Raw genomic sequence first — 10230 nt, forward strand, 5'->3', positions numbered from 1 at the left:
TATTCTCTGGCAGAAAGTCATGAATCTTATCTCAGTGAGTGGAATATGTGTTACAAGTATAATTTAATTTAAATGCATGTGTTATGGTTTTCAGAATGTTTTTATTTTTGATTATAAAAGTACCTATAAAGTTTATTTTTGATGATGAATGTACCTATAAAGTATATTTTTGTCTTCTTTAACCTTTTAAAAAATCTGTTTGGTTTTGATTTTTTTTTTCATTGTTCAGAGCATAAAACCTCAATATTGAACAGATGCTACACTATCTCTTTAGAGGACTAATTTATTCAAGCAGTATCTTCAAGCAGTTTAATGTGTCAATTTTATGTGAATATATGCAAACACAGTGGTATAAATTGAGAAATAAGCTTTGAATTAGTATGTTATGCATTATTTGAATAACTGATTTAAGCTTACCTACAATGGAGATCTTATTTTCAAGTATATCGTAAAAATGCATACCTGCCTTCCTGCCTCCAAAAGGCAGGAAGAAATGTGTCTAGCAACTCAATAAGTCTCCACTAGTTCTAATAGACATCTGTCTAAAGTTTCTCAGCCTCCAAGAAAAAGAGAGAGAAACATTATTCATGCAGTTCTAGATTTCTGCATTTAAGTAAGCACCTGTGGGCTTAAATTCAGAGAAGCACAATTCAGTAGGAGTTGTTGGAAGACTTAGCTGTGAGCTTTCTTTCCTATTCTGCTGTCACACCATGAATACATACTGCAAAAATACTTTTTTGCTAGCACTTCCTTATTCAGTCTGATTGCAGTTCCAGGAGCATGGATTGCTCTGAAATGAAATGGTGGCAAAAGGCGAACTTCCAGAGAGATTGAAGATGGTACTTAGAAAAACAAAGTTCTTTTGGAGTATGCATACAGTATCTGCTTCCTTGCAAAACTGAATAAAATAAAAAGGCTTAAGCCTCTATGGAGACTCTAAAGTCAGTTGTTTTTTTTTTCTCTCTCTACAGCAGGTAAACAGAAACCCCATTCTCTAAAAATTTGATGAAAATCTGAAACAGATTTTTTTACTTGCAGTAGTTAAAAACAGGTTTAATTGAAAGTAATCTAAATATAATATCCAAAGAGAAAAATGTTGACACTAGAGTCACAATTAAGTTTTTATTAACCCTAAAATCAGAAGCAGCATTAAGAATTTATATTGGTACTATTGATTTGTGTCAATTTTAGTTGCAGTTGGCATGTCAACAGTATTTTCCCTCCCTGACTCTAATAGGGGTCTATTAAGCATATACCAGATAACAACAACACTATTATGGTAACTGCACAGGAACATAAATACAGAGACAGAAGAGAGTGCATCCTGAAGTTTACAGACAGAAATTATACCTCCATGGTCATCCATGGTTTATCAACAAAATACTTTACAGACTCTCCTGATCTCTTTGCAGTTAGTAGTTCCATCTCCATCATCCAAATTCTGACTAAACTTAATTTCTCCCAACCAAATTCATAACACCACTAGGAAGTACTGGCATACACGGAACAGCAGATTTGTAACTTCAACTCTTCTGGTTTCTTTCCAGAATGCTTTAGACTCTTCTTCCCCACTATATACCTCTATAGCACCTAGTACAAAAACAACATAAACAACCTCCTCTTAAACTGCAAAGACAGGCAAATCTCCCTGACTTTCATTCATCCCACTCACATGACACTCTCCCACCACCTTCATCAGCTGCTTGCACTAATATGTTAGATAGGAATGTGAAGCAGAAGGTGGGCAGGGCAAAGATTTGCAGGAAAATAATCCCTTCAGCTGCCTCTGCAATCCAACAGAGCTTTTTTTTTTTTTTTTTTTTTTTAGTGAGAGCTGTAGATGCTTGAAAATGTATTCTGTTCTCTGCCATCAGTTGGACACTGTACCGTCAAAGCTTTTGTTATGGTGGTGACAATTTCTGAGCTGTCTGTGTTGACACAACCCTCATGCTGTCCTTGGCTAGGTGAGTCTGGCTCTCAGCTCTGATGAAAGGAAATGAAGTTCCAAATCATTTCACATTCAATGAATGACAAAAAAGCTGCAGCCTGTTTAAAATTAGTGACAGTCTTAGTAAATCAGAAATTATTTTAGTGTCAAGGTCTGTGTAAATTATAAAATTTTGTATGTGTACTTAGTGCTTAAGGAGATAATCTACAGTTATGATAACCTCTAAGAAATATTATCTAAATGTTGTCACTTTCTCAACAGTACTGTGTGTTTTTTTTTTTTCCTTTACGGATGCATGTGCATGATAACTAGACTTTTTTTTAACATGAACATACCAGTTCTGCTGAAATTTTTGTGGAGAATGTTTTCTCCTAAGCCAGCTGGTTAGTGGGTGTGAGTCATGGGCAGCAAGCAAAAAGAAATACTAGGGAGTGATGATGATGCTCTGTTGAAATGTAAGTGAAAGAAGTTCAAGTTTTTCTTCTCAGACGCAGGTGACTTTAACCCCCAAACCACTGTGATACGGATATCTGTCGTTTTGGACCTATATGTTTTGTGTAAGTAAACATTCACTAACATAGAGACAGGATAAAGTATCTTCTATGATTCAAATTAATGCTTTTGCTGTCAGACTGTAGTCAGTACCAAGGCCCTGACTGTAGTTAGTAAAAACTGTATGTATGGCCTATTTTATCTCAGGATGGAATTATGGAAATTATCTATCTATCTATCTATCTATCTATCTATCTATCTATCTATCTATACCAGATTTGCAACCTCTCTCCATCTGTCCCATTTAAGAATGTGCCTTTAGGCAACATGCTGATACTAAAAGACTTCAATGACTGATATTCCAGTATGAATACTGCAATATTCCAGTACTGCATATGAACTTATTTGTAGCATTTGGCTGATAGTATGGAGAATCCTAAAATGCTACTGGGGGGGGTGGGGTGGGGTGGGAATTAAAAGTAAAAATATGTCAGAAGCTTTAATTAACACTTACTGCACATGATCTGCCAACCTGCTGTGCATAGGCAGTAAGTAAAAAAAGGCAGAGAACTGAAGGAATAGTCCATGTTCATTTATTTATCTAAGCTGAGACAAAGGAAGAGTTGCTGGCACTGGGATTTAACAGAATACCATCTTAATTGTTTAGCAGGATGAGAAAGGTGAGTGGTTAACTATTGCCAGTGAGAATTCTGTCTATTCCCTTAGGAATCTGGCTGTTTTTTCTTGTCTGTATTTTTTTTTATTTTTTTATTTTTAATATAATTTATATATCTGTATAAGGTTAGCAGGTTGCAGTTAGCAAACTGTTGAATTCAATTTATTTTTGTTTTCATGATAAAACTTTAACCTTGGAGAATTTTTTTCCCTCCCTCACCCCCACCCCCCACACCTTTTCTATTTAGCTGGGTTGGGAGTATATTCAGGTGCTAGAGAGAAAGTTTGTTTCATTTTTTCCTGCTGTAGTTCTATTGATAAGTTAAAATTCACTAGCCAAATTATTCTCTGTTTTGAGATTTTAATTATGTTTGCTGTGCAATCTGCCTCCTCACCTTGATAGGCCTAGATATTTACAGAGTCTATAGCTTAGTACTCAGCCAAAATACTTTTTGAAATCAATCAGTTTTGCTTGAATGAGTAATACTAAGAAAAGATGTTTGAGATTTAAATGTAGTCAGCACATTCTAAATACTGGAGTTATTACACTGTTTTATAAACAGGCATATTTCCTATGCTTTTAAATAAATGTTTCAAATGTAACTAGAGGGGTATTCTTACACTGTGATCACTGTTATTTCACATCACACCTTCATGGACCAGGGTTATTGTGTACAAATTAGTAGTCTTTCATCTAGAAGTTGAAGTGGTGCGATCTTCAGCAGGTCAACATGTTCTTCCAGTACAGAATATTTTTTTCAAAATAACACCACTGTGCAAGCTTGCCTTCTGATGGAAAGCCATCAAATAGCCAAATTAGCCAATTAGTCAAATAGCCAATATTCTTGAGCACAATTGTTAAGCCAATTTAGGCAGTTGCTTCCTATGTTTTTGTTTGTTGTATATTTATTGTTTGTTTGTTCATTTTTTGTTTGTTTTATTTTTAAAGGTTGAATCTTTTCATCTATCTTAAGGTTCAACATTTGGAAGTGGAATCTTTTTTTTTTATTTGTTTCTCATCTGACAGGTGTTCATTCAATGGACAAGTGGGTGGGTCAGGGTGTGGGGGAGATTAAGTTGCCTAAACACATCGTCTAGTGTGGTTTTGAGTTTCAGCTATAAACTGAAAATACTTTAGGTTTTCTAAAATCACAGAATAAGTGTGTTAGGGCAGGTAAATCTCTCACACAGTGTCTCAGACATGGACTTTTTGGTTTCTTAGCCAGTAGAGTACATAATTCAGTAGTCTAGGTGGTCACAAGTTTAAAATTTCAAGTAATGTTTCATGGCCACACTCTCACCACACAGCAGTAGGGAGGTAATGTTAGCTGTATAGGTCCTAGTGAAGGCTTATGTTTACTTGCACAGTATTTCGTACTGAATTTCCAGCACCCGTTGGAAACGTAATCTCATTATACATATTGCATTTTCTGTATTTGTATTTTGTTTCAAAACACGGTGTTCTAGTGAATTTGTGTGAAGAGCCTGGCTTTTCAAATCTATATCAAATCAACAGTTTAAAATAGTATGTTCTGGATCATTTAGCAGAATATTCATCAGCTTCCTAACACTTTTGTGAATCTAAGAGGCACTATCATCTCTAAAGCTGATTTTCAGTGGATACACTTTATGAAGTAAAACTTCATAAAGTAAACTTCATACATACTGATTGCATGCCATCCTTTTTAGTGTTGTCAGTTTTTCCTGAGCCTGGTTTTAGAAGACAGCTGAAAAGGTAATATTCTGCCAGATAATGTAGTATCCACTTGGATTTCATGAGCTGGCTGATGCAGCCTCTTCTTGATTTCTGATACAGTTCTCATATTAATGTTAATGATAGAGCAGTATGTCAAAATTTTGTGTCGTCTTTCAGACTATGCCCATGAATTTCTAACATTTTAGAGAAACTTGTTTGAAAAAAGTGATTTCACTGATTAGACTGTTGTTTGATTAATATTATGCCATTATAATATAAAAATTTATAGACAAACTTAGAGGCTTAGCATTTTATGAGACATATAGACATATTCAGAAAATACTTTTTATGATATGTCTTATTGTATCATGAAAATGTTTCTGAGGCATGCGAGCTGGAAGATATATACAAGTGTTTTTTTTTTTGTTTGTTTGTTTTGTTTTAAGAACAGGAATGTCTGTGAAAGCTAGAAACCAATGAATTGCAGTTCAGCACAGCTACAATTTGATCCATGTTAAAATAAAAATGAGAGAGAGAAACATGCTGAATACAGAGAGTAAATGTAGTTCTGAGAAACAGCATTAGTGGTAGGGAAAAAGGACATAGGTGCACTGTTTCTTGAATTAATTTTAGGTCCTATTCTAACTGCTGGCATCCAGAAGAGAGAAAAATGCTCAGCTGAATTGTTCCATTGTTGTTTAAGGCCCCTGTGTTTCTTGAGGACCTTAAATGTCAGCTCGCTTTGATGCCAGCAAGGTAATAAGGAACATATTTTACTGTTTTAATTTCCTGATTTAGTAACATTATTTCTGGTTTTGAAATCAAGGATGCCAAATTTTGCATCTCTAGATTAAACTTGCATGTTTTTAACTTTAAATTTCTGCATTGTTTAAGAGTGAAGTCGTGTATACCGAGAAATATGAGACACTGTCTGCAGAAACAAAGGATGTACATGCAATGATGCACTCAGACAAACTCTCAGAAAGCTGAGATGAATCTAGGAATATCAAGATTTGTAAGTATGTTTCCTGTTTTGCTGCAGTGTTTAAGGACAAAATGACAGTTTACAAGGCAATGTTTCCCCAGAAAAATATTGCCTTTTCTGGGGGGAAAAAAAGTGCCTCACAGCTCTTGCTGCTCCCTGGTAAATTGAACGCAGCCAGGTGCAGGCTGAAGCACTTGCAGTGGTCCTGATGACTGCTGAATCTGATCTTTTGCTGGGATTTATGAAAAGTCTCTCCCAGCTGTAATTTCTTGACTTGGACTGAACAATGTTTGAAACCAGAAGTCAGTCAGAAATAGAATTTTGATGTCTTTTGTTTTTCATTTGCTTACATTTTGATCCTAAATTGAATGTCAATCAGAGTTCAAATTCTGATGTTATAAAACCAACCTTAGCAGTTTCTGAGGAAGGGAAAAGAAAGGAAAGGGATACACATGACTGATTAGTTGTTAGAAATCACTAACTTGATCCAGGCTTTTGTTTTTCATTACTACTGCTCTTCTGCTGCATGTCATCCTTTCAACAATTTTTCTTCTTATGAAATGCACAGAAACAGTGGCTGTATCAGAGTAAAACAGTTAAACCAAAGCCACAGATGACATCTGGTCCAGACGCTTTCCAGTTCTTTGTTTTTCAAGGTTGTCTTAGTCATTTTTGTTATTTGTGTTTATATTTTCCTGTTATTGAATCTCCAGTTGAATTCAATTGAAGTTGTGCAGTTCAGCTGACTTATCCCACATGTTCCTCCAGATCTTGATAATGTATTCTGGGTCTGTGAGCTGGGGTTTTCCATGACTGATCTTCTAGAGATCTCTTGAAATAATCTTCTTGGCTAGCCCTGCAGTGTTATTTTAATTCTTTTAGTCTGCCTTTATTTTAACTGAGACAATGATACAGTGTTTTAGTTCTTCTATGAATGTTTTGCCGTCTGAGTCCCCTATTCATTTTGAACATTTCCTCATTTTTTCTGATTTTATCACTTTTGCAAATAGCTTAAGGTTGATTTAACATCCTCCCCCCCCCCCCCCCCCCCCCCCCCTTTTTTTTTTCCACTCAAAGCATGATTTTCTATGATTTTTTTCTTCTTTTGTGGAGGAAGCTGGAGTTTCTTAAGGGCTGAGTGAAGCTGATGAATTCAACATCATTTCACAGACTTCTTCAGCAGTTTCAGCAGTTCCTCTGACTCATCCTGTCAGACGTTGACCTTGACTGAATTTTGGGATTCCTGGGCTTTGCCATTCGTGCAGTACTTGTTTCTGGCTTCTCAGAGGGTTGGTCAGACCATGATCATCCCAGGCACTATCCTCAGCAATTAGCCATACTGCCCACCTGTCTGGTCTTATCTGGGGGCAGTGCCCACTTTCTAGTCTCAATATGTCTCACCCATCTTAAAAGAGAATGCTAGAGCCTATGTGGGTGAAACAAAACTGAGGTAGAGAATGGCCAGCTGCCACTTTCTTACTTCTGGTTATCTTCCTTACTGTTTTAAAAAGCCAGTGTGTCCCCCTCCACATCAAGCAGTAGGTGGGAGATCTAAGTCTGGGCCAGCAGACTCACTAATGCACTCTGGTACTGGAGTGAGGGAGCCTGCAGCACCCAGAAGTGCTCAGGAAACATTTCTGGAGGAGCAGCCCTGTCTCTTGCGCTCCTGAGAGGGCTTGTTTTCTATTTCTGTCTCAAAGCCATGATTTTGGTGCTCTAGTCCTCCTGCTGTATCAAGCAGCAGCTCATCCACCTGTGCTACAACTGTCTATGCTTATTAGTATTTGTAATTTATTTATTTATTTATTTATTGTAGTATGTTAGCAACAAAGAGCACAGTGAGATCAAGGAACTGTTTTCTGGCAGATGACATACAAATCATAATTAAGCAGCAAAAATACACCAATAGGAAGTTTGTGATGAATATATATAGACATACAGCAAAGATAGAGAGCTACAGTAGTCAGCTTCATCAGGAGGTCTCTGCCTACCAGCAAGCTAATCATGGCTACAGTTTTTTTTGGTTGGTTGTTTGGTGTTTTTTTTTTTTTTTTTTTCCCTTGCCGATCATATGTCAAACATGTTGGGCTTCTTAAAACGATTTGACTCTCTCTATCCAAACTGGGTCTCACAATCTGCAGTAAGGTGGCACTACGTATGGCTCTGTAACAGCCCTAAGCTGCATTTGTCTCTGACATTTTGTAAGTTAGTGTTTTCTTGGGAAACAACGCTTGTCTTCACTGTAACTCTGCATAGTACACAAAAACATGTACATATGAATATCTTCATATATATATATATATATGAGCAGCTTCATAGCAACAAAAAAATGAGCTAGAACTTGTTAATTTACAAGAAAAAAAAAATCTCAAGAATGTAGTTTCCTCCACAATGCTTTGTTTGTTTGTTTGTTTGTTTTTCTGGTAAGCTTCTCACTCAACTAAATCCTGTATATGGTGCAAAGCAGAGACAAACATGATCCTGTGAGCATGCATAGAGCTGCATTCAAGAAGCAAGGCACTTTCCTTATTAACTTCGAATTGCTATTATTAAAGTCACAGGCTTTCAGAAAAAGGTAGGTTTTTTTTTTGTTGTTTTGTTCTTTTAATGTTAAGTAGATCAAAGGTAAAATAACATTAAAATGCACAGTGGCTTAGTTCGGTTCTACCATAGTCTTTTATAACCAAATTAAATGAAAAAAATGTGAATTAAATACTGAATTAACTACTCAGGTACAATTTATGTGTCATTAACCTCAGATTAAATTCTATTACCAAGAAAATAAAGCTTTCAGGGGAGTCAGTACATTTTTAAGGGGGAAATGGAGGGCAAATAATATTTCCATAATTAAAGTTTTAAATCAAGTTAGAGACACTGGTCCAAATAAAATTACCTACACATTGCAATATGAATCAAAAGTTGTAGAAAACACCATTCAATTTAGTTACTAATTGTAAGTGATTATTTCTTGAGTGATGGTGTTAAATTCTGAAGTTATATTAGAGGTAGCATATTTTAGACATAATGTTATGGCTGGCTGACAATTTTCCCTTACTACATGTGACAGCACTACTGCTTTACAGCTTGCACTGCTGTGCAAGGTTTTGAACTTCTGTCTGCTAATTCAAAAAGGAGATTTTAATTCTAAAAGGAGTTAGTAGCAAGGCATTTTCTGTGAATGATCGCTCTCACACAGAAAGTCATTCTCTACTCCCTCTCATGATTCACTGAAGGCAGACTCGTTAACCTTTCTTAGAGTTTATTACAGAACTGCTCTTATTTCTCTGGCTTACGATGAAAGGGTTAGAAAGGAATGTCTGTTAGCTGTATACAAGACATTCTTATTTATCATTACTAATACTACATTTATCTGTATTGAATGGATTTTAATCTACATTCTTGCATCTTTTAGTAGACTAGAGAAGCAACTGGAATAGCACCATTAAAGGAATTTGTATAAAATAAAAACAACATATCCAAAAAAGAAAAAAAAAAAAAGAAAAATATTTGTTTATGCCAGTAACGTAAAAGTCTTCTTGTAACTATTCCATTTGCAAATTAGTAAACAAAGATAAAATTACATTTTCAAAGAGAATTCTAAGTACCTCCTCAGCAGGATGAATACATGGATTTATATTTCCACTGCTTTGAAAGATTTGTCATGTTAAATATATGTATATATGCATACCTGTGCACATCTACACAATCTTAAAAATACAAATAATTATAGAACACCCTTATATTTTCAACTCCTGGAAATGCCTCTTGTGATATTTGTCTACAAAACTTTAGTCCTGGGATAAGGTCAATGCACCAGAAAAATTGGTTTCTAGTTTAAAATACAAAGTAACTATTGATAATTATAGCACTAAAATAAATAAATAAATACATACATGCAAAGGGGGGAAAAAAGTATACCCTGTTTTTTGACACAATCTCTTGAACAGTACTAGAACACTGTCTTATAACAAAAAAATACCGTAAATATTTCTCTTTCAATATATGTGAAAACAATTTACTAGCAATATTCAATATATACTGTATAATACTATGTTTTCATACAAACTGTAATATACTGACAATAGGAGCCTCACAAGAATTCTTCCATTTTTCTAATAGTTTTACTTCTTTTTTTTACTGTCATGAACTAATTCAAAGCATTTAAGGTCTTAAATTAAAGCTGAGCAAGAATTGTTGATGCATAGGAAATTTGTAACCCCTTTCCAGAATTACAAAATAAAATCTTTTGTGGGGTAGAGGAAAAGCATATTCATAAACTTTGGTCAAGCTGAGGTCTAATATAACATAAATAATGAAAATATAAATACTGAAGCACCCCAGATGCTTTTATTAAGCAAAATATTTTTGTCTTTTTGAAATGGCATTTTTATTAGTAAATTAATTTATTCTGCCCAGCTCAAATTTTCCTGTATC

General features: G+C 35.2%; 1 long non-coding RNA gene across 1 annotated transcript; it reads left to right on the forward strand.

Annotated features, from left to right (window-relative positions):
* The first annotated feature begins 4306 nt into the window (after window positions 1-4306).
* On the forward strand, window positions 4307-5886 carry LOC121068465. Its single transcript, XR_005818898.1, has 3 exons — window positions 4307-4850; window positions 5445-5567; window positions 5706-5886. It is a non-coding gene; the product is annotated as an uncharacterized LOC121068465 (long non-coding RNA).
* The last annotated feature ends 4344 nt before the right edge of the window (window positions 5887-10230 follow it).

The sequence above is a fragment of the Cygnus olor genome, chromosome 3, assembly GCF_009769625.2.
Source record: "Cygnus olor isolate bCygOlo1 chromosome 3, bCygOlo1.pri.v2, whole genome shotgun sequence".
In the NCBI taxonomy this organism is placed as follows: Eukaryota; Metazoa; Chordata; class Aves; order Anseriformes; family Anatidae; genus Cygnus; species Cygnus olor.